Genomic DNA, 25,476 nt, shown 5'->3' with positions numbered 1-25,476 from the left:
TCAGCAGAAGGTGCACTTGTAGAATCAGGTTCCTCCGCTGTAGGCCTCACCTCCACCTCAGACATTCTGCCAAACAGCTCCAGCACGTCTGTCACTGCTGCTCCACTCCAGACATGCTTGGCCCATGTGTCCCCATCCGAAATGGCCGCTTGCATACGCATAGGAAGTGGGGTAGAACGTCAGGTTGTTGTAGGCAGTGTGTTCTGTGCCTTCCGTTCCCCATTGGTTTCTGTGTTCCTGATGGTGCTGTCAGGCTCAGGTCCGGCTCCGGGTGCGTGGGCCGGAGATCTGGACCCAAAAAATAGCGCATGTTGGAAAAGTGTCCGGATCCGGTCTGGCTCCGTACTGTACGGAACGGACGCGTGTGAACGTCCGCATAGACTTTACATTGCTATGCGGAACGTACGTTCTGTTTGTACAGTATGCGGTCCGGATCAGATCCGGAAAATCCGGATAGCGAACGCTAATGTGAACCGGGCCTAACAGAACACAAGTCAGAACTCTTCATTTTGTATTCTTGTTCCAGCTAAGCAAAAACACTAGCACTTCTTGCTAGATGACCAGGTTTGCATTGCAATAGTAGCATTTGAGAATAGGTGGCCAGCAATGGGGACTTGTTCTTAAAGCGGTATTGTCACCATAAAAATCAAATTTCAACAGCAACTGGTCTGAGTGTATTAAGTGATAAAGATGCTAATCCTGCATTCAAAACTTGCAAAACGTTTTCTGCTGTTATGGTTTGGAGTTATCAAATACCTTAGGAGCACTGGCTCTAGTGCCAAACAGTGCCAAAGAGTTGAATGCTGGGAGTTCTTTTTATCTATAATATATACCTCCTCTTCCATGTATTTCCCTGCCTTCCTGCTTATCAGAAACTCCCTCTGATCACTTGTGTTTACAAGCAAGGCTGAGGTGACTCAGTGATTGGATGTGTAAACAAAACAAAAAAACAAAAAAAACAAAAAAAGACAGTGAAGTTCCTAGTATACACCTCAATGGGAGTGTCTGAAGACTCTGGGAGGAGGGCAGCTAATTAATACACAATGAGCAACAGAAGGGAGAGGGGGAAAACAAGAGTCAGGAGGATAGGATGTCAGCATAAGCTTGGCAAGATGGCCACTGCCTAGAATAGGATTTTCTGCTTTTCCTTTGTAAAATTCACAGGAATCATTACGTGGATAGCGCAATACATCTGTTATGTACCGTAAGTAGAAGTAGTATTTATCTACCTATATATGAGTTTTTTATTCTTAGGTTAGCATGGGTGTCGCTTGTTCTTTAAAGAGTAACTGTCAGGCTGCAGAAGCTAATTTAAACCTCTATTCTCCTGTGTTAAACAGCTTAGAAGGAAGCCATAAAGCAATTAGTGAAGATAAAAATCTCAGTTACCTTTGATGTGTGCTTATCAGAAAGGCTGTTATAGAACCATAAGGACGCAAGCCGCATACTAAACTGCAAAGCATTCTGGGGCCCTCCCCTCGGCTGCTAATGAGACGGTACAGGAGCTTCTAATCAGTCCAGCACGTAGCACTGATAAATATCCGGGCAGAGTACACTGCAGGAGTCAGCTATTGTTCCTAGCCACATGGCTCATTAATATTCACTGCACACTGTGTTGTTCAAGTAGGAGCTTATCTGTGATCAGGAAGCAGGCAGGACATGACACATTTGACAGAAAAACATGGAGCCTGCCATGAGCTGTCAGGAGCATCTATCTCTGCATATACTATATACAAATTCTGTGAAATCCAAACGTGGACAGTGAAATGCATATGTAATGTAAGTACAGCCAATCTTTAGCTACTGATATATGTGTTTATTTTCTCTGAGACCTTATGCCTAACAGCTCCTAACAGTGCCCAAGTCTCATCTATCAATCTTACAGCACCCTATTTCACATGAAGCAGACATGCTCTTACTGCCCTATTGTCACATTTTGGCCTCTGCACAAAAGGCATAGGCCAGAAAATGGTTAAACAAGTCACAAGAGTATTCTCATTTAATCGGAGTATCATTTAATTTGAATTACTTGATCACTGAAAATATTCAAGCTCTTTCTACAGCACTGATTTTTAACTAGGATATAGACTGTCCTGTCAGGTCCAGCTATACTTCCCCAGGACTGGATAACAAATTCAGCTACTAACCCAGGCATGGGCAAACCCGGCCCTGCAACTGTTACGGAACTACAAGTCCCACAATGCATTTGCCTTTATGAGTCATGACTGTGGATGTCAGACTCCTGCAATGCATTGTGGGACTTTTAGTTCTTTAACAGCTGGAGGGCCAAGTTTGCCCATGCCTGGACTAACCTCACCACCCCCGTCTAGGTAACTAATCTAACAATGCAGAAGCTGGAGTATGGTAAGCTGGGTGAAGTGTGTGGATAAGGATGTAGTACAAATGCAATAAAAAAAAAAAAATAAAGCTACCCATACACTCCCGTTGATTTCCCACCGATATACAGGAGATTCGATCGAATTTGCTGTGAAATCAGTAACACAAATGTTGATAGATTTCCATCCGAAAACAGATTCCGTCAATCTGTCCCAGCAGAAAATGTTGGTTGATCGCGGGCGGGTCGTGAGCGCGTTAGCATCGATCGTCCAACGCAGCATAGTGGCAGTGTTACATTACCTTTCTGCTGGCGCGAGTCCCCGGTCCGTGCTGACACTTTCTCCAGCAGGCCTGTCTCATTACTTTCTGGCTCCTCCAGTCACAAGCCGAAGTTTAAACAGTAGAGCACCCTCTACTGTTGTACTTCATACTTCTACTGGTATACTTCAGTTCGTCACAGGACGGGACAGGAAGTGAAGAGGAGACAGGCCAGCCGGAGAAAGTGTCAGCACGGACAGGGACTCGCGCCAGCGGGCAGGTAATGTATTGCTGCTGGCCGGAGGAGCACACAGGGACGGCAAGCAGGTGGCAGCTCCACAGGTTGTGAATCGATTTCAAGCTGAAATCTATTCGAAATCTGTGTGCAGTTATAGGCAGCCAATAGATGCCTCTGTGATCAGAGAGGGATCTATCTGTTGGTCGGTGGTTTGGTGGCAATCAGTGTATGGCTGCCTTAAGTGTTGCAGAGAGGCTGGCAAGGATGAATAGGCCAAAGCGGATCGTGAATGACTTCAGAACATGAGAGATTAACTATAAAATGTTTGTTAAATGATCCCTAGCATTTTGTGGCATTTTCCAGTGATTGGCACTATTTTTGCAAGGATGAACAGAACCAGCTTCTCAGAGCTCCCCAAGATACATCTCTTTTCACATCCTAGCAAATCAATGGCTTCATCTTTATCTAGCAATTAGCCCTGCTTTGCATATACACCATCCCAACAATCACAATTTTTCACTTTCAACAGTGGGCCACCATTTCTTACCTACCTAGCATTCACCATTTTTTAATTAAAGGACACATAGGACTTTACTTCCATACCAAATATTTATCCTGGTATATTAAGCCCATCCCTCTCTGTTCTCGCGACTTGGAGAATGCTGACTGGCTGCTACAGAACCAGACCATAGTATAGCAGTAAGTTCCGTAGTGATGCTGCACATATACAGAGAAAGTTATGCACCACTGCCATTTAAATTTGGGAAGCACTTAGGGCCCGTTCACACTTCTAATCGCAAAACACCGGCGATTACCGCTGGCGTTTTGCGGGAGTGATTTTCCCGCGCTAAACGCGGAAAAAAAAAATCACTGGACACTGGCGGTTTTGGAGCGATCGCGATTACCGTGCTTTGCACGCTAATCACAATCGCTAATCGCGGAACGCTCGTCGCCGACAAACCACTCCATGCAGCGTGGTTGCGGTTATCGCTAACCGCGGCAGTGAGAACACTGCCACTCGCTACTTTGTGCAGCGGTTTCTGCAAAACCGCTAGCGGTTTGCCGTGAGCGGGAATCGCGCAATTCACGCTCACGTGAGAACGGGCCCTTAGTGATACTCTGGACTGCTTTAACTGTCCATGTAAATACCTGCAAGCAACACTGAAAAGGCTAGCACATGCTGCAAAACGCATATGGGGTCAAAACACCTAGGAGTATATTTGTTTAACCCTCTGGGCGATACAATTACATCGCCCAGGAGGGGGCGCAGCACTTTTTATTTATTTATATATTTTTTTTAATCATGTAGCTAGCCTAGCGCTAGCTACATGATAGCCACTGTGCAGCGGCATTGGCCAGGCTGCGCAAGGGGTCTGGTTTGGGAGAGGCTGCGCAGCACGGCGGGTAGCGGCGGATCGGCGGCGATCGGAAGTTACACGCCGCTAGCAAAGTGCTAGCTGCGTGTAAAAAAAAAAAAATTATGCAAACTGGCCCACCAGGGCCTGAGAAATGCTCCTGCGCGACATACCCCGAGCTCAGCTCGGGATTATCGCCCAGGAGGTTAAAGTTGGAGAGTGCACAATATAAACTCAGGCCCGTTTATAAAGTGGCCAGGGTCTGTATTGTTAAAATACAGAAGTGAATTATGCAGGGCCACTACTTGTCAGCAGGAAGCTGGTTGCACTGTGGGACATAGCGGACCAGTGAGAGAGAAAGCACGTTTCCTCACTGAAACAGCTGTGAGGTGAACAGGAGAGTAGTAGGCAGGATTTGTGCTCAGCATTGAGGCCAAGTAAGCAAAGTTCAGATGGTGAACAGTTGATTCACTGCCTGTCAGCCATTCCAGTGTTTAGGAAGTGGCTGGTAGTACATTTAGTACGCAATACAACAACATTACCCAACTATTTTGAATCGTATCACAACCATCCAGTCGAACAAACCCTGCATAGCTGCAGTAGTGCTAGCTCAAGAAGGTACGCAGCGCCAAGATAAGTTTCAAAGTTAATTTTACAAAAATGATTTTAGTACAAAACAAAAAAGTGATAAACTTCAACATTTAAAAAAATGCTTTAACAGAAAATTGAGCAATTCTAGGTGCAGTACAGACATACCAACTACTTGGAGAGCACGTCCGGTTCAGAGCAAGTTACAGCAGAAACATAACATTGCACTACATCCCATACATGCACAAAAGTGCAGCCCTAATTAAAATGTGAGAGTACCCTGCACTATTAAATTATTTAGGTTCAGAGAATGTGGCAGATGGGCACTGGTGGAGGAAAGTTAAAGAGAACCCGAGGTGGGTTCTAAGAATGCCATCAGCACACAGAAGCTGGTTCTGCATTTACTGCCCAGCCTCTGTTGCTATACAGTTCCCCCCACAGGCTCCCTGCGCTCTGCTTGCCCCCCATAAATCAAACGCCGAGCTGTCACACACAGCTTGCTGCAGCCAGCCGTTTACCTCTGCATCTGTCATTCTCGCCGCTCCCCCGCCTCCTCCATAGCTACGGTCCCTGCCCGCGTCCCTGATGATTGGAGGGGAGGGAAGGGAAGCTATGGAGGAGGCGGGGAGCAGCAGAAACTGACAGATGCAAAGGTAAAAAGCCGGCTGCGACACGCTTTTATTTTTATTTTATTTATGGGGGGCAAGCAGAGCACAGTGGGGCCTGTGGTGGGGGAACTGTATAGTTTACTATCAGCTCAGGTTTGCTTTACTAGGCAAATTAATTTCATACATTTTTTTTTACAGCCAGGTGGCATGAAAACGTAGCTGGGTGCGGAACAATGGGGGACTGCAGGGCTGGTGTAAGTCTGCTTACAGCAAAGGAGGAGGTGAGCCGATGACAGCTGGGTGGTCACCAACATTAGACCCCTGGGGAGAATGGATGTTCATCTATCAAATACCAATCAGGAAAGGTTATTCTCCATAATTGATTAATTGAGGTTGTTAAGAGCACAGCAAACATGTGAGGTGCTCCATAACTGTATGGCAGAGACTTTGGGGATGACAGTGGGGGGGAAAATAAAAAAAATAAAAAAATTATCTAGGGCGCTCTATAGTCAGCAGCAGAGTTAGGGAGTCTTGCCCAAGGTCTCCTACTGAAAGGGGCTGGAAGAGCTGAGATTTGAACCCAGGTCTCCTGTGTCAGAGGCAGAGCCCTTAACCAGCACACTATCCAGCCACTGTCAAACAGGCAACTATCAAGATTCTGAAGTGTGAAGTGTCAAGTGTCAAGTTGGTTAAACATATTGATTTTGATCATCTTACTACGCCTTTCTATGATATGCCCGGCAGCATATAGTATATGTCCAGCATCCCACCACTGGCATTCAATTTTGTCAAGACAAGCCTTTCTAATCATTAAAGCCAAATACACACCAATTTTCTTGTTTCGATCGAGAGGTCTACTCAACTCATCAAAATGACTGCATATTTATAGCAACTGATATTGAGAGTAGAATAAACAATCCTGCTCAGTCAAGTTGACAAAATTCCATATCAAAATTGGTTCTCGAGACTTGATAGATTCATGTATCTGGGAATGTCAGGCTTTTCTCCTGTTGGAACAAACTTTTTTTTTTTGCTAAGAAGTCAGCCAATCAAATTGAAACCAACACAAATCATTCAAGTGTGCCTCAGTTAACCACTTGCCGACTGCCCACTACCTATGGGCGGCGGCAAAGTGGCACCCCCAGTACCACGTAACGCCAATCGGCGGCAGCTCCTGGGGGACTGAATTGCTAGGGATCACGCGCATTCGCCGGCATTAGGCTCCGCCCACCCGGCCATTTAGCAGCACCGGCGGGTCGTTAACCCCCGATCTGCCGCATAGTAAGCGTATAATACACTTTGTAATGTATACAAAGCGTATTATACAGGCTGCCTCCTGCCCTGGTGGTCCCAGTGATCGAGGGACCACCAAGGCAGGAGGCAGCCCCCTTGTAAGCGCACACACACTGATTCTGCCCCCCCCCCCCCCCGATCGCCCACAGCACCCCTCAGATCGCCCACAGCACCCCTCAGACCTCCCCCCCCCCCCCCCCCGACCACTGTTTGCACCCATTCACCCCCCTAATTACCCATCAATCACCACGTCACTATCTGTCAACGCTATATTTTAGATTAGGTCCTAATCTGCCCCCTGGGGGCTCCTGAACACCCCCCACACCCTTAGATCCTCCCCAGACCCCCCCCCCCTGTACATCTATCCTCCCCTGTAATCACCCACTGACCACCTGTCAATCACCCTCTGTCACTGCCACCCATCAGATCAGACCCTAACCTGCCCCTTGCGGGCACCTGATCACCCGCCCACAACCTCAGATCGCCTCCCAAGTGCATTGTCTACATCTGTTCTCCCCTCTAATCACCCACCAATCACCCCCTGTCACTGCTACCCATCATACCCATCAGATCAGACCCCAATCTGCCCTTTGCAGGCACCCAATTACCCACCCACACCCTCAGATCACCCTCAGACCCCCTCCCCCCCCCCGATCACCTCACCAGTGCATTGCTTCCATCTATTCCCCCCTTTAATCACACCAAGACACCCATCAATCACCTCCTGTCACCCCCTAGCACACCTACCCATCAGATCAGGCCCTAATTTGCCCCGTGTGGGCTCCTGATCACTCAGACAAACCATCAGATCCCCCTCAAACCCCTTCCGATCACCTCCCCAGTGCATTGATTGCATCTATTCTCCCCCCCAATCACCCCGAGACACCCATCAATCACCTTCTGTCACCCCTTAGCCCCCTGCAGGCTTCTGATCACCCAGCCAACCGCAGTGACAATTTTTTTTTCTGATCACTGCTGGTCTCTACGACTTAATTGTGGCTGAGACCAACCGTTATGCCACACAATACGCAACCGCCAATAGAAGAAGCTACCATGCCCAGCCTTTTCGGTGGAAACCACTCCAAGTTTCCAAATGTAGCATTTTTTGGGGGGGCCTTCTCCTTAACATGGGTCTAGTCAAATAGAATATATTGCGGTCTTATTGGTCTACGCACCCAATACATCACACGCCCATGTTCTCTGCTGCCATGTCCAGGTCACGATTAGAGAACATCCTGCGCTTCCAGCACTTCATTGCCAATACAACCTGTCACCTAAGAGGCCACCCTGCTTATGACCGGTTTCAAAAAAATTCGGCCCCTCAGACCACCGGTCATCAAAATTTGCAGATGCTTATACCCCCTGAATAGTCATTTTGAGGCATTTGGTTTCCAGACTACTCCTCACGGTTTTGCGCCCCTAAAATGCCAGGGCAGTATAGGAACCCCACAAGTGACCCCATTTTAGAGAGAAGACACCCCAAGGTATTCCGTTAGGTGTATGGTGAGTTCATAGAAGTTTTTTTTTTTTTTTTTTTTTACAAGTTAGTGGAAAATGACACTTTGTGAAACAAAAAATAATAAAAATCAATTTCCACTAACTTGTGACAAAAAAAAATAAAATAAAATCTATGAACTCACCATACTCCTAACAGAAAACCTTGGGGTGTCTTTTCTAAAATGGGGTCACTTGTGGGGTTCCTATACTGCCCTGGGAGTAGTCTAGAAACCAAATGGCTCAAAATGACCTGTGAAAGCCTAAAGGTACTCATAGGACGTTGGGCCCCTTAGCGCACCTAGGCTGCAAAAAAGTGTCACACGTGGTATCGCCGTACTCAGAAGTAGTATAATGTGTTTTGGGGTGTATTTTTAAACATACCCATGCTGGGTGGGAGAAATAGCTCTGTAAACTGACAATTGTGTGTAATCAAAAAAAATTAAATTTACAGAGATTTCTCCCATCCAGCATGGGTATGTGTAAAAATACACCCCAAAACACATTATACTATTTCTCCTGAGTACGGCAATACCACGTGTGACACTTTTTTGCAGCCTAGGTGCGCTATGGGGCCCAAAGACCTATGAGCACCTTTAGGCTTTACAGGGGTGCTTACAATTTAGCACCCCCCAAAAATGCCAGGACAGTAAACTCCCCACAAATGACCCCATTTTGGAAAGTAGACACCCCAAAGTATTCAGAAAGGGGCACAGTGAGTCCGTGGCAGATTTTATTTTTCTTTGTCACAAGTTAGCAGAAATAGAAACTATTTTTTGTCACAAAGTGTCATTTTCCGCTAACTTGTGACAAAAAAAAAAAAAAATAAAAAAAAAAAAATCTATGAACTCACCTTGCCTGTTAGTGAATACTTTGGGATGTCTTCTTTCCAAAATGGGGTCATATGGGGGCATTTATACCATCCTGGAATTCTAGCACCTCATGAAACATGACAGGTGCTCAGAAAAGTCAGAGATGCTTCAAAATAGGAAAATTCACTTTTTGCACCATAGTTTGTAGACGCTATAACTTTTACCCAAACCAAAAAATATACAATTATTGGATTTTTTTATTTTTTTTAATCAAAGACACGTAGCACAATAAATTTGGACAAAAATTTATATAGAAATTTTACTTTATTTGAAAAATGTCAGCACAAAGTTAAAAATATTTTTTTTGATAAAAATTCATGTCTTTTTTGATGAATATAATAACTAAAGAAAGCTGTATTAGTGACAAGAAAATAAGGTAAAATTAATTTAGGTGGTAGGTTGTATGACCGAGCAATAAACCGTTAAAGCTGCAGTGGTCTGAATGGCAAAGGAAAAAAAAAATTATAATAAGTGTCTGGTCCTTAACCACTTCGCCCTATCTGGACGGATATATCCGTCCAGATGGGCACTGCTGCTGCAGCCGTGTAGTGCGCGCGATCGGGCGCGCGCCCGCGTGCGCTCCCACTGCCCCCCCCCCGATCAGTGAATGGGAATAGAATTCCCATTCACCGATCTAAGTCTCCGGCAGAAACGCCGACGCTTTCTCATCAGAGAGCGCGGTAATTTCTGCCCCCAGGAAACATCACCTTCTTATAGTTCCTAGATGCGAGATCGTTCGCATCTAGGAATTTGAATGTGGCCATCTTGTGGCCAAATAGTAAACTGCACCCACATACCTAAATTAAATAAAAAAAATACATTACATTACATCTAAAATTAGCTATTTACCTCCCAAACTAAAATTACCCAAATACATTTTTGTATTTAAAAAAAAAAAAAAAAAAAAAAAATTACAATTAAAAAAAAAAAAAAACTACATAAATAGTTACCTAAGGGTCTGAACTTTTTAAATATACATGTCAAGAGAGTATCTTATTATTTTAAAATTATAAGCTTATAAATCGTGATGGACGCAAATTGAAAAAATGCACCTTTATTTCCAAATAAAATATCGGCGCCATAAATTGTGATAGGGACGTAATTTAAACGGTGTAATAAGCGGGACAAATGGGCACATAAAATGCATGGGTTTTAATTACTGTAGCATGTATTAATTTTAAACTATAATGGCCAAAAACTGAGGAATAATGATTTTTTTCTATTTCTATCTTAATCTTCCTGTTAAAATGCATTTACAGTAAAGTGGCTCTTAGCAAAATGTACTACCCAAAGAAAGGCTAATTAGTGGCGGAAAAAACAACCTATAGATCAATTGTGATAAGTAACGATAAAGTTATTGGCGAATGAATGGGAGGTGAACATTGCTCGGATGCTTAATATTTTCGACGCTGTAGGCTGAAGTGGTTAAAGAGAAACTCCAGTGAAAATAATGTAATAAAAAAGTGCTTCATTTTTACAATAATTATGTATAAAATGATTTGGTCAGTATTTGCCCATTGTAAAATCTTTTAAATCCCTGATTTACATTATCACATTACATCAGTGTTCTCCCCAGGCTCTTTTAGCCGGGTGCTCCACCCGGCTAGATTTGGTGACCACCCGGCTGTCATCGGCTCACCTCCTCCTATTCTGTAAGCAGAGTTGCCCTGCATTTTCATCTCGCCCCACCCGGCTGCTTTTTCATGCCACCCGGCTACTATTTCATGCCACCCGGCTTGAAAAACATTCTGGGGAGAACACTGTACATAGTGACATTTTTACCGTTGGCGGGTGATGTAGCTGCTGCATGCTTTTTTGGCAGTTGGAAACAGCTGTAAACAGTTTTCCCACAATGCAGCAAGGTTCACAGACAGGAAACTGCCAAGAGTAGGTACTCAGAATTTCTTTGTGGGAGGGGTTTCACCACAATATCAGCCATACAGCTCCTCTGATGGTCCGTTTGTGAAAATGAATAGATTTCTCATGTAAAAGGGAGGTATCAGCTACTGATTTGGATAAAGTTCAATTCTTAGTCGGAGTTTCTCTTTAACCCTCCTGGCGGTTTGGCAAAATCCGCCAGGGGGCAGCAAATACGTTTTTATTTATTTATTTATTTTTTTCATGTAGCGAGACGAGGTCTCGCTACATGATAGCCGCTGCTCAGCGGCATCCCCCCAGCCCCTCCGATCGCCGCCGGCGATCGGAGATCAGGAGATCCCGTTCAAAGAACGGGATCTCCTGGAATGCTTCCCCCGTCGCCATGGCGACGGGGCGGGATGACGTCCCCGACGTCATGACGTCAAAGGGGACTCCGATCCACCCCACGGCGCTGCCTGGCACTGATTGGCCAGGCAGCGCACGGGGTCTGGGGGGAGGGGCGGCTGCGGCGACGCGTATAGCGGCGGATCGGCGGCGATCGGGCACTGCACGCAGCTAGCAAAGTGCTAGCTGCGTGCAGCAAAAAAAAAAAAAAAATTATGCAAATCGGCCCAGCGGGGCCTGAGCGGTGCCTCCCGGCGGCATAGCCCGTGCTCAGCACGGGCTTACCGCCAGGGAGGTTAAGGTGTTTTATGACTGCAGTCCTTAAGTGGTTAAAGAGAATCTGTATTGTTAAAATCGCACAAAAGTAAACATACCAGTGCGTTAGGGGACATTACCCTCTGTCACAATTTCGCCGCTCCCTGCCGCATTAAAAGTAGTCAAAAACAGTTTTAAAAAGTTTGTTTATAAACAAACAAAATGGCCACCAAAACAGGAAGTAGATTGATGTACAATATGCCCACACATAGAAAATACATCCATACACAAGCAGGCTGTATACAGCTTTCCTTTTGAATCTCAAAAGATCATTTGTGTGTTTACCTTCTGTCCCCTTCTTCTCTCATGCACTGAACATTACAGGCTTCCTGCAGACAGCTCTGCCTGTGCCTGTGTTTTTAATTCCTCAGTAACAGGAGGATTTTTATCCAGCACTCTTCTATCACTGATAAGATAGCAAAGAAGCTGCTGGCTTATGTAAATAAAACACACACTGGAGTGTGCATAGAGGAACAGACCAGCACGGAAGAGTTGGCAGCCTTCCAGACACAGGCCGACAAGTCTGACAGGGGAAAGATACATTGATTTATTACAGAGACCGTGATAGTACAAAGTGCTGCAGTGAGCCAGAACAGATTAGAATAGGTTTAGGAACTTGTAGGATGGTAGAAAAAAAACGTAATTTTTGTTACAGAGTCACTTTAAAGCCAGCCATAAACTGCAATATTGCCACCCAGCATGACCAAAAATAGATCCCTCTCTGGTCTAAATCAGATCAGGGAGGGATCTACTACTGCCACACACTGCAAATAGATGTTTTTAATCAATTTCAGTAGGAGTCCAATCCACTGAACCGCTGATAGCCCAGAGACATGGATAGTGGGGCCAACTATGAAACCGCCGTTAACCAGACTAGGCCTGAACGATTTTAGGAAAAGATTGAATTGCACAATTTGTCAGAAATTGCGATTTCGTTTCGATTCACGATTTCTAATACACAACGATGGATCAGCACACTGGTGGGGAGTAGGAGTTCCCCCTATAGGTCAGCCAGTGCATAGGTCAGCCAGTGCATAGGTCAGCCAGTGCATAGGTCAGCCAGTGCATAGGTCAGCCAGTGCATAGGTCAGCCAGTGCATAGGTCAGCCAGTGCATAGGTCAGCCAGTGCATAGGTCAGCCAGTGTTGCAGCCTCCAGATCCCCCTTGCTGCTGCTACATGCTCCGTTCCTTCCCCCTCAAGTAACTTCCGATTCCATTTGGGCTCATTGCCGCTCGGTGAGACGCAGGGAAGAGGCAACGAGTGTTGCCTAGTAACAGTGGCCGCCAGGAAGTGATGTCACACTTCCTGGTACAGGCCCAAACACTCGTAGTCTTTTCTTTGCGGCTTACCGCGGGGCAGTGCAATGCGGTGAGCCAGAATGTGAACAGAACTTACTGGAGGAGGTGGACTTACTGGAGCAAGTGGAGGAGAGGGAAGGGATGGAGCACACCAAGTACATGTGGCAGCGGCGAAAACCGCCGCTTTGACGATCCCAAGATCATCATTACCCTGGTCAAGATTTTTGGCTTAAAACTGAAAATCGTTCAGCCCTAAACCATACTACTTTAATTCCTGAATTTGGCACTGTGTGGATTGAGGTTGTGGCAGAGGTCAGGGAAAGCACAGCAAGGTGATATACAGAACACTTATGAAGTGGGAAGTGACAGGAAACTGCAGAGCTGCAGACAGCATGAGTATCCTCTGGCTAAATCGTGTAGAGGGATACTAATGGAGTAGAATATTCTAGCAAGTAAAACAGATCAAGTGTTCCAACTGGAGCTCTCGAGTACTGTATAGTTTAACACAAGTTGAAAACTATTTTTTGGCAATTCAACAGCAGCAATTTTCACTTCTCTTATGGAAGGCATATTACATGCACATTTTCTTATTTGATTCCTTGCAGATTCAATTCATCTGCTGGGAATAGATTCAACAAAATGTCAAATTAATCAATTTTTGATCCATTGTAAACCAAAATTGATTGAAAGAATTGATCGGACAGGATGGAAAATTTTAAACAATCAGGGGCAGGGCAAGAGCTATGGCAGATCGGTGGCCTATAGCTTTGCACTGCAGCGAACAAAGCAATTCTGCAGTTCAATCGATTTTCTGCTGGGATTCCTTCTGAATAGATTATTTTCAGAAAGGAATAATTTTGGATCATTGGGTAGAAATCTACTAGTGTATGGCCAGCATTAGTGACCTTGTAGTGAGAAGTATATGGACGCTGCCATCTTTAACGCCTTTTAAGGCGTTTAAAGAGAACCCGAGGTGGGATTTTATTATGCTAGTGGGGCACAGAGGCTGGTTGTGCACACTAACACCAACCTCTGTTGCCCCATGGTGTGCCTCCAAGACCCCCTACACGCCGCTATACCCCCCGCTGATTGGAGGGAAGTGACGCGGGCGGGTAGTGCCTATACGGAGAAGGCGGGGGAGCGGCGCCAACAGACAGGCTTAGGTAAACATTGTGCTGGCAACACACTGCGTGTCGCCAGCACTGCGGGGGGTATAGCGGCGTGCAGGGGGTCTTGGGGGTATACCATGGGGCAACAGAGGCTGGTGTTAGTGTGCACAACCAGCCTCTGTGCCCCACTAGCATAAAAAAAAAATCCCACCTCGGGTTCTCTTTAAGCAGTTACTCAAGCAAAGATGACCAGGTCTATAGAAGGGCCACCTGAACTGAGAGTGATATGGAGGCTGGGATTTATTCCCCATTGCCAGGCTATCCTGATGAGCATCTGCCTCGAATACTCTTAGCCATAGACCCTAAACAAGCATGCAGATCAGGTGTTTCCGACTGAATTCTGACTGGATTAGCCGCATTATCGTTTCAAGTGTGTGACGGACTGCATTCAGAGATTAGTAGGCCCGCCAGGCAACTGGTATTCTTTCCCCTTGCAGTCGCCAACTGCCACACTGTGCTCAACAAGGAAGCTTTAAAAAAGGAAATAAATATGGCAGCATCCACATCCCTCTCTGCTCAAGTGCACTTTAACCAATCGGCAGAACCAGAAACAACATCAAAGGATGTTGGGGAGAAGAAAATGCTGCCTGTAACATTGTTAAACATGACCGGTTTTATAGTGGGTCAGAGCATGGAGGGACGCACAAACCTCAACAAGCTAGACAACACTTTGACTGCTATTAGGTATTGTGGTGAAATCCTCTGACACATTGTCAGACCCTACACTGGTGCAGTGGCTGCTGGGTGCAACAATAACTGAACTCATGAGGCTAAAGTATGCAGGCAGTCTCTGGAGGAATTGATCTATAGTTGACTCCCCCCCCCGAACACACACACACACACAATCTAAATCCAACCATTTAAAGTAAACTCCAAGAGACCTGGTCAAGAAGTCTACGATATCAGAATCAGTAAAACATTTTATGTACCATACTGATGCATGGTTAGGACCTAAGTACTGAGTTTACTACAGCCTGAGGATTATATTGGAGTTTACTATAATGGGATTCTACTGTAGAGCACCTCAGGGGCATTATGTCTGCTGCCACAAGTTTGCACCTCTGACCGTCCAAGAGCTCAGTCCAGGTCTCAGTGAACATTTTCCAGGACACCAGTATGGTTCAGATTCGCTGCAATGACACCATCAAAATAGTCTTGCCCAACACATCACTTTTTCACGGCATCTGAATTTAGGCCTCTGTAGATTGATAATCTTCATGTCCATCTAACAATGCGGCCTTCCTTTCATTCATAAAAATCACCCAGTTCATATAGTTATAGATATAAAAGTAGGATTTCCCCTCTCCACTGAGACCTGAAGTGCTTCCAAAGAGTTCCTTTTTGTTTTCTGAGCAATGTTTAACTTCCAAAACTTGAGCAGCACAAAGTTATTTTGAACACTGTCAATCCAGAGCCAGACAGTGTTTACATTTGACTCCAATTCATCCAGTGCTGGGTGGGGAATAGGGGTCTTGCTGGCATTCCAGAAATGCAGGGGGTACGTACAACAGTTTTTCACTGCTATATAGATGCCAACCCCTCCAGGGTTTGTACTTGCAGTCATAAAACTACTGTAGATTCCAAAGATGCCAGCAATTCCTGACAAGCATGTCCACGACCCAAAAGGTACAGCAAGTTATATTTATATGTACTGTTCACTTAAAGGGGACTAATGCTTTCAAACCATTCAGCTCACAAGGTAGCCAGTTTCCAATTACAGCAGACTGTTCTGAGAAGGGAACAGGAAGACGAGAAAGAAAAAAAGAAACCAAGATGCTCATATTTTACATAAGCACCCTTAAAAGCAGTAGGATCAGCCATACTATTCCAGGGGAAAAAAAACACATACACAAGTAGATAAATACTTGATCTACTTACATAACATGTATTGTACTGTCCACGTTTTGATTTCAGTGAACGTTATATAGTAAATGACGAGAATTCTGTTCCTGGTGGGGGCCATGTCTTTTGCCCACAGTAAAGGCTAACGCGTGATGTCATTTCTGCCCTCTACTTTTTTTTCTTGTCTCCTCCAATCACTGAATCACCTCAGCCTTGCTTGTAAACATAAGTGAGTAGGGGATCAAGTTTCAGATAAGCAGCAGACAGGGAAATAAAGGGAAGAGGAGGAATATATTATAGATAAAAAGAACCCCCAGCATGCAATTCTTTGGCACTGACTACTAAAGAGCCAGTGCTCCTAAGGTATATGATAACTCCAAATCATAACAGCAGAAAACTTGTTGAAAGTTTTGAATGCAGGATTAGCATCTTTATGACTTAATACACAGACCAGTTGCTGTTGAAATTTGATTTTTATGGTGACGATACCGCTTTAAGGAACAATTTCAGTCAACGAAATGGGACTGTACATGTATCAATGCAAACAAGGTGAAATCCAATAATTAAAATAGAGATTGAACTAAATCTTGTCATTTCAACAACTGTATCCACATGTCCTGTGTTATCAACCCAATTCCTGTATGGAAACTCTGAACAAGCATGGAATACCATTCTAGGTGTATCCCTGATTATCTTTTGTGAGTCTATTTACATAATTATCTTTAGTGAGTCTATTTACATAATTATCTAAATAGGGGCGAGTGAAATAAAGGTGGCCATACACTGGTCGATTTGCCATCAGATCGACCAACAGATAGATCCCTTTCTGATCGAATCGGATCAGAGGGATCGAATGGCTGCCTTTACTGCAAACAAATTGCGAATCGATTTCAGCATTAAAATGATTTACCATCTGTGAAGCCCCCCCCACTAGCTATACATTACCTCATCCGGCCGGCGCGAGTCCCCCGGTCTCCACTGTCTTCTCCGCACTCGGTTCCAGCTTCACTGAACTTCCTGACGGGGAAGTTTAAACAGTAGAGGGCACTCTACTGTTTAAACTTCCTGCCGAGACAGGAAGTGAAGCCAGCCGCAACCCGGAGCCCAGCAGAGAAGAAGACAGCGGAGACCAGGGGACTTGCGCCGACGGAGCAGGTAATGTATTGTCGCTAGCTACACACTCCAGACCCGCCGGCAATCGAGCAAAATCGTCCGCACGGACGGCTCGACGGGACCAATTGATTTTGGGCGGAAATTGATCGTTCTGTCAGCGTTTGCGCAACGATTTCACAGCACATTCGATCACAGTGATCGAATCTGCTGTATATCGGCGGGAAAATCGTTAGGTGTATGGGCCCCTTAAGACACATAGGCCTCAATTCACTAAGTTTTATTAAACGTTTGATAATTTACCTCATGGGTAAAATCTAATTTTGAATTCACTAAGGTGTTATATATTTATCGAATGCTTTATCGCTAAAAATGTTCAATAAGTCTATAACACCTTAGTGAATGCAAAATTAGATTTTACCCATGAGGTAAAATTACCAAACGTTTGAAAAAAAGCTTAGTGAATTGAGGCCATGGAAAGGAAATGCGGAATCTGGAACAACAAAAGATTCAGTCATTTCCAGACCGGCCACATAATTTGGAACCATAGCAGTAACCAGTCTCGCTTGTCACACCCTTTTCAAAATTTGCTGTATATGTTATATGGAAAGGCAGAGGTGGAAACTTTATGGGAAACTGTATGCACATATAAAACGTCTATTGAAATAGGCTAGAGCAGAGACTGACAAAATCTAGCAGACAGGTAGTCAGTGCACCTTAAAAATGACAGCAGGCACCACACTTGTATTTTCTAGCAATTGCCAATGAAGCTGGTTTGCAAACATCTTCTACTGGCTCTGGAATTCTATATTAAATACCCCCCCCCCCCCCTCAGATCAAGAGGGAGTGACAGGAAGGAGAGGTATATAGCTGCACAGTCCTATCAGGTGAAAACAATGAAGTACAGTTATCCTGTCAAGGACTGTCCTGCATATCAGTGAATGTCTGCTGAGACAGTCAACCAGAGAAAGGCAGATACATCCAGAAGTGGGGAGCAACTGTAACAAGCATATGCCCAATAGTTACCTGTACAACATTTTACGATACGAGACTTCAAAACACTGACACTGGTGTAATTTGCTCTGAATGCAAAACGTGCTTTTTATTCAGATTCTAGTTATGCTTTCAACTATTGAACCCCTGTAGATTCCGATAACTTCTGCATGCATCCTTTAAAATATCTTAACACCAGAAAACATTTACAGGAAATCTTTGAAGTCATTCAGTTGCCCAACTACTCTTTTCAGCCACTATTTTTACTGTGCACAGACCCAAATACACCCTCTATGGGGGTGGGGCTGTACCATGCTGTCGTTTGCTAAAGCACCTGAACATCCAGATAACTGTCATCCATGTAGGACAGCAGTCTTATCAGCATGGCAATTACTGAGCCACATAGCAATGACTGGTGAAATTTGCCTTCTTAAAACAAAAAGGAAACTTGCAATAATTCAGCTGTAAGTGAACATTTGTGGTTACCCACAACACTGAATATGCAAATTCTCTCATTCCACCCCTGTAAGCCAGACAAGCATCCAGAACCTCTGGTGTATAGCAAGCCTATAGTTTTAATTATTACACAGCCACATCAACCTCACATGTAGACAGCCCGTTTCGGGGTTTTGGCCCTCAGTACATGGCAGGGATTGATATGGCTGTATCATATCAATCCCTGCTTGCTTTTTGAATATGCCTATGGTAATCACAATATTCAAAGTACAAATTCAACACACATACCGTATGTGCCACAATTTGTATCTGCCAACATTTACAATGGGAATTGTTCATCAGCAAACTCGGAAACTACCAGGAATGCTACACACATACGCGAGTCAGTGCAGACAAGTAAATCAGTTAGGCCATGTCCAGTCTTTATAATTTGCCACACTACAGATATAAAAAACTGGGCCAAAAAAAAAAAAAAAAAAAAAAAAAAAAAAACCACAAACTACAGACATAACGAAGGGTCAGAATCAAAATATCAAAACAATTTTACAGCAGCCTATTAAACTGCTTCTTGATTTTTCCAATGTAGAATACAAAACACTGGCAAGGAGAGATGCAAATACAGACTTAAATATCTAGAGAAGAGTATCGTTCGAGCAAGCCATGTACCCACAATAGAATTTCATTGCCTAAAACCATTGTTTGTTATTAGTGCGGGTATTACCCAACCATAATCTTTTAGTTGGATCACCCAATGTTTTCCTTGTCTCTGTAGTGGGACACCTCCCACTCTTCCTCCCCTCTCCATGTCACAAAGCCAGATTCTAGATCTATAGCTCAATTTGGTGTCTGTATAGCAACATTTCTTAAAGTGAACCAATCACCTTTTTTATCACTCCGGACATTTCTATAGCACATGAAAAATGCTTGCCTACAAAAACTCATTTTACCTTGTATTTTACATTCAAAGTAGTTGTATTAGCCTGTTTCAGCAGGCCTGCCCCACCACAGAGAGTTCAGGAAGCTGTTTTATTGAGCTAAATTACCAAGAAGTAAACAATACCTTTTCTTTTCATCAACAAAGGGGGTGGGTAATTAGGACTGTTTCTTCAAAGACACTGTGTGTTAATGTGTCAAGATTGCATCTCTGACTTCTATAAAAAAAGGAATGTGTGAAGGGGAGGGGGAAAAATGGCAGCTTCTATGCCAGGAAAAATTCCAGTGAAAGAATGTGCTCAGTTCCCTTTAAAATGACACAAATGAATTGCCAATGATAGTTGGCAACAGGTAATGGATGTGTATCCATGCAGGGGGAGAAAATTGTATGTGCCTTCTAAATCTGCATCAAGAGATGCCCTTTTAAGCACACTGGGTTTATGGTGCCCTGCAGGGCTCACCAAAATGTCCCACTTACCAAATATACATCTCTCTGTCACATTATGAAATACTCTTTGGAAAGGAGATCCAGAAAGTGCCTCCAATGCCACAGCAAACAACCCTGCATATCATAGGTGATTGCAAAAATCGGAGAGACAGAGAAAGTCTGGCACTATAGTTTAATGTGCAGCATTACACAGGAGACGTGTTGTCATTGCAAAAAACTACATGGTGGATACATTGCATGTGAACAGCTTAAAGCAAAAAAAAAACACATGATTAGTAGGTGACAGCTGTACCTGGGTGCAGGGGAGGTGACCCAGGTGACCCTAGGCATATGGACCTGTTGTCATGGCATCCATAGAAAAGCACCATTCAGGGAAAAAAAACAAAACCAAAAAATAAACACCCTTGCGTAAGGTCATTTGTATGGTTTGAATAAATACTATTTCTGCTGTCATTAAAGGGGTTTAGATAGCTCAAACACTTAGTTTTAGCTGATGTGGAAGTGAAAAAAATAAATAAATAAATAAATAAAAAAAAATCACCTGACAGTTTTTCATCTCCCAGAAATTCCAACAGCGAGAGCCTGTGCTCGAGATTCCTGGTCTGCTTACATGCTGCAACAAGAACATCTCACTTTAACTGCTGGATTGTAGTATTCTGTATTATGCAGCATGCTGCAGGAGTGGGAACACCCCTGCTTTAACAGGAAGTGTGGGAATCCAAGGTGGATGGGAACAGAGCCAAGGACTATGGTGTATAGCTGCTAAGTCCCCAAGAGGAAAGTCAGCAGTTGATTCAGCTCCCCAAGCTACACCTAAAATGGAGATCATATGTAAGTGATGTGACCATTTAAAGGAATCTATTGTACAGCTCAAGGACAGCCAACTTGCTACATTATGTAAAATCAGCTCAACAGAAAATGTGGTACCAAAACTACAACCATAACAGATGTTTAAGAAATAAGTACAATCTAAAAGAAAGAAGCAACTCAGAGCATGCAAAGACTACCATCTAATCTTCACAAAAAGCAAGTTAACTCACAGGTCACACTAGGTCATATTATACTAAGGAGGTTACGAGGCATAAAAGCTAAAATGGTTTTAAAAGCAGATTTACAAACATATTTTTATAGCAATGTATTAGAAAAAGAATGGTGGGCAACACAAAATTACACAGATACATTGTAGCACAGTCCAGACTGACCGCATTTAGCTCCATGAACAAGAATTGAAAACACAAAGCTTTTGTGAGAATAATGTAATGACAGCTTCCTCTATACCCTTGCAAACAATGCCACCATTAAAAAGAAAATCCTGATGTAAACCACCTACAACAGTCAAGGATCGTATGGACAACAGGATAAATACCAGATCAAACGTCTGCACGAGAGATCACCAGCGGTATTAATAGCTTAGCAAAAAGTCCACCAGAAAAAAAAAAAAATACATATCCATCTACAGACAAAGCACAATGAAAATGTGTAGTCTCATAACTAAAACACTTGTCCATTTGACTAAACATTGTAATTTATGACTTGCACTGCAGATCATGCATTGAAAATGTACTTCAAAGATTTCATGTCAAGTAAAATGAACATTTCTACTGATGAAGCAGAAATAAGCATTTATTGCAAATTATTTGGTTCCAAAGATTATTAACCTTAACTGTCACATTAATTCCTCCCTCAAACTTCTGCTCTGGCCTGTGTAATTCCATAAAAATGTTGGAGAATGTTGAACAACATCTAATATTCACTAACCAGAATTTTTGTTTAGAAGACATAAAATGTACATAACATTGCAAGGCCAAAGCTTAAAAACGCATTTCATGTCAAGTGCCATTTGTAAAGAGATAAATGAGAGGCAATACATAAAAAAAAAAAAAATATATATATGCAAAATAAAACTGTTCCACTCAAACTGCTGCAATGCATTACATTTACAATAACATCCTGACAGATCTCAAAGTAGCTATTAGTCAGTAATGCAGCTGCCACACAGGATATAACAATTAAACATGTGAAAGTGTCACAAAATATGCAGCAGTAAATGCCAGGATTACAGAAGTGCCCCCAGCATAGAGCACAGGAAGGCTCACCATCTGAAATAGTAAGTAGCCAGGAGACTAATCCAGGCTACTTAATCCGTCCAGCACACATAAAAAAAAAAAAAAGGTATACAAGTACAGTTCAGTTACCATTACTACTTTTAATGTGATGGCTTCTACAAGCAGTGCTGGTGATGTGAACATGTGTGATGATCCATATGAATTTAAAGGCACACAGATGTAGTGTGAGGTCTATGCTTGTTTACCAGCAGGTACCACAAATCTGTTGCTCTATGAAAGCACCAAACCTCCTCTGACAGCAGCAGAGCTGCCTTTTGCATGAATAAGCAGCAGGCTGGGCTTCCAAAAGCCCATTTTTTGGCCTGTCAAAAAAATAAAAAAAACACAAGTAAAGCAGGGTATTCCATCTAGTCCTGCACGTCCACTTTTTTGGAGGGGGATCATTTTAAAGTGCAGCTCAGGTTGCCTGCAGAGACATGGTTGCAGCACTAACTCAAGGTCAAAGCAAGCAGAAACCTCTCAATAATGACTGTCAGATGAAATCAACTGGTGTGCCCCCTCTTCCTGCAGAGAGCCAGGAGGTGCCCACTTGTAGCAGTGTAACAGGATGCCCGCACTGCTGCCATACCAACCTCCTCCTCCTCTCTGGTGACACCGGCCTGTGTGTGGAGGCATCTGGCCAGGAGATCATGCAGGCAGGGTGGCTGGCAGCAGGAGCTCGGGGCTGGTTGCACACGGTACACAGCAGCACCTGGCAATGACACGGCCAATATGGCTGGGAGGGGGAGACACAGCACGGACTCGCCTGGAGGCACCCCCCGGTACACCCTGAGCTTCCTTACCTGGCTGGCAGAGCAGGTGGAGGCCGCTCTCTGTCCCGGGAGTCTAGTTGTGGGGGAGAGAGGAGGCGCCTGATCACAGCATGGTGTCCCCCGGCTCCCCCGCCGGTATGCTGCTCTCTCCCTCACACGCAGACTGAAGGCGGCAGAAGCCGGAGCAGTGATGGGGGAGGGAAGGAGGGAGGAGGGGGAGTGGTGAGCAGAAGATGACTGAAGAGGAGGGGGAGGACCGGCGAGGAGCACTAAACCTGACTGAAATGACAAGCAGAGCCCCGGCCAGGCGCACGCAGCCCAGAGCCCGCAGTCACGCCGCAGCACGCACGCTCAGGAGATGGAAGGGAACTCCAGGGAAGGAGGACGCCGCCTCACTCTTTTTTTATTGCACGCTGGGAGGAGCGCGAGCAGAGGCGGCTGCTGCCACTGCTGTGTGACTGAGAGGAAACTCCTCACACCTCTCGTTGCGCCCTCCCGCCCCGTGCTGCCCGCGGCCGTCACGTGCTCCTCGCTCACCGGGGTTATGACGTCCGTCCTCAGCGCCTCTGCTCGGACATTGGTCCGCGCCCTGGAGCAGGCATTGGCAGTAGACGCGCGCAGCGCGTTCCCTTTGCCTCCTCGCTAGCCACGCCCACACAGGCCATTCCCGATGGAGTAATTGGTCCTGACGTAGTTCTTTCCATGACGTTTCGCGCTGTACATTTCTGTGTGAGTGTACATATGGTGCGGGTACCAGTTGTGCAAGAGCTGGTGGATGAGTGCGAGAGCCTCGACGGGGGATCAGAGAGCGTCTGCGCGGTGTTATGTGCTGCTGTTTTACCTCATAGAGAGAGCGCTGCTCCCTTCAGCATACAAACCACTACTCTAGTCAGCAGCAGCATATCTCGCCCTGCATTATCAGCGTGCCAGCCAGAGGAAGCGTAGGGTCCTGGGTATTCCTAGCCAGAGCAGACGTCATACTCCGACTAGAGCTGACCAGTTGTTGGCTACTACAAGCATAGCTATGCAGCTACAAGTTTCTGTTCCATACAGTGAATGGCACCCAGCTTGGATCACACATACAGTACACCTGTACATTTCTGGTCCAGTCCTGTTCTGTCCGTTTTTTTTACCTGAATGGATTGGAAAGGTATACTTTGTATGTGTGAACACAACAATAGAAAACTGGACCAGACCGGAAATGTACACCTTTTATGTGTGAACACGGCCATAGGAACAGGGCCGGGCCGAGGCATAGGCTGGAGAGGCTCCAGCCTCAGGGCGCAGTGTAGGAGGGGGCGCAGAATTCATTCAGCTGTCATTCCTAATTGTGTTTGAAGCAGAAAGAAATAAGAAAAGGGGATACATGGCAGTGACTGCAAGCCATATAACTAGATATTAAGGTGTTGGGGAGGTTGTGGGCCCTGTGGCGCCTCTTAGTCTAATAGCAATCAGTGTGTGACGGCTGGGGTGGCAGGGACGGAGGGGCGCACTTTGGTGTCTCAGCCTTGGGTGCTGGAGGACCTTGTCCCAGCTCTGCATAGGAACACATACAAAACTGAAAGGACAGGACTCGACGCTTTGTAATGTGTGAACCAAGCTTAAGGGCTCGTTTCCATATAGTGCATTTTCAGGCGCGCTTATGGAAACGCAATCACAGGGACAGCAGACAGTGCGTAGACTGCGTTGTCTGCTGTTTCCATTCATGCACGGCGATTCAGCGCTGAATCGACACACATGGTTTGCTGCATATTGGGGCGCTTTAGCCCGTGATCCCATTCAGTAGGAGTGAGACCCAGAGCGATAGGTCTCTTGCACTTCAATAGAAAAGAAGCCCTAACAGCAGAAAGGCAGTTAAACATTTGCAGCTTCTAATACATTTGCAACTTTTGTACCCATGTGTCATAAGGAACAACTGAAAGTTTACTGCCTGTGGGATTCCGTGACTTGGTGGAAGCAGCTACTGCCATCTGGGACTAGCGATGGTAGTTGAACAACATTGTGCACACGCTTTTTCAGCTTACAAGCTACGTAGCAAATAATGAATTGAAAATGATCTACCAGGTAGAATCTACCTACAGATGCAAGCCAATCAGAGAAATGTTGGCACCCGCTATCAGCGAATGTTTGAGCAGCGCCCATTCACATATTGACTTCACTTGAATTGCACCTGAAAATTACTGGGTTTTTAGCGGGGTTTTTTTTTTTCTTCGGATTGATGCCGTGGGGAGGGTGGGTGTGGTTAAAGTGGACCCAAATTAAAAATATAAGATTTCAGGAATAAAATTTATTTTCTAAATTATAATAATAAATAGCAACATTTTTTTCAGCTGCATGATGACAAATATAAAATATTTTACATTTAATAGAGGAACCCCTCCCTTCCTTTCATATTGCCAGGACAGAATCCGGCAAACTGGTGGAGTAGGTGGTGTCCAGTAAAGGAGGAATTGCTAATGGCTGCCACCTGTATAACCCTAGTTATGAAAAGAGAAGGGTGAAAAGCATGCACTGAAATGCTCATAGGCTTGAAGGAGTGTTTATTTATCTCTGTATGTGTCAGAATGGTGCAACTAAATATTTTAAATTAAAAAAATGTTTGGTTTGGGTCCGCTTTAAGGTTAGCCGTGGGCGTGGGGAGTGGTTAAGGTTAGCTGTGGGAGGTGGGTTAGCTGTGGGTGTAGATGGTTAAGGTTAGGTAGAGTTCAATGTGAGAATAGTGTTATG

At 44.7% G+C, this 25,476-nt stretch overlaps 1 protein-coding gene across 6 annotated transcripts in view; it reads right to left on the bottom strand.

Annotated features, from left to right (window-relative positions):
• ATP2B1 (ATPase plasma membrane Ca2+ transporting 1) overlaps nt 1-23,380 on the bottom strand; it is a 266,462-nt gene extending 243,082 nt beyond the window's left edge. For 2 of the 6 annotated variants that reach the window (XM_068276820.1, XM_068276823.1), the window contains exon 1: nt 22,780-23,266. The gene's annotated coding sequence lies outside the window, so the exon portion shown is untranslated. The other 4 variants (XM_068276821.1, XM_068276825.1, XM_068276824.1 and 1 more) reach the window with 4 other exon arrangements.
• Between the last annotated feature and the right edge of the window lie 2,096 nt (nt 23,381-25,476).

The sequence above is a fragment of the Hyperolius riggenbachi genome, chromosome 3 (assembly GCF_040937935.1).
Source record: "Hyperolius riggenbachi isolate aHypRig1 chromosome 3, aHypRig1.pri, whole genome shotgun sequence".
In the NCBI taxonomy this organism is placed as follows: domain Eukaryota; kingdom Metazoa; phylum Chordata; class Amphibia; order Anura; family Hyperoliidae; genus Hyperolius; species Hyperolius riggenbachi.
This window is presented reverse-complemented; position numbering and strand designations above follow the sequence as displayed.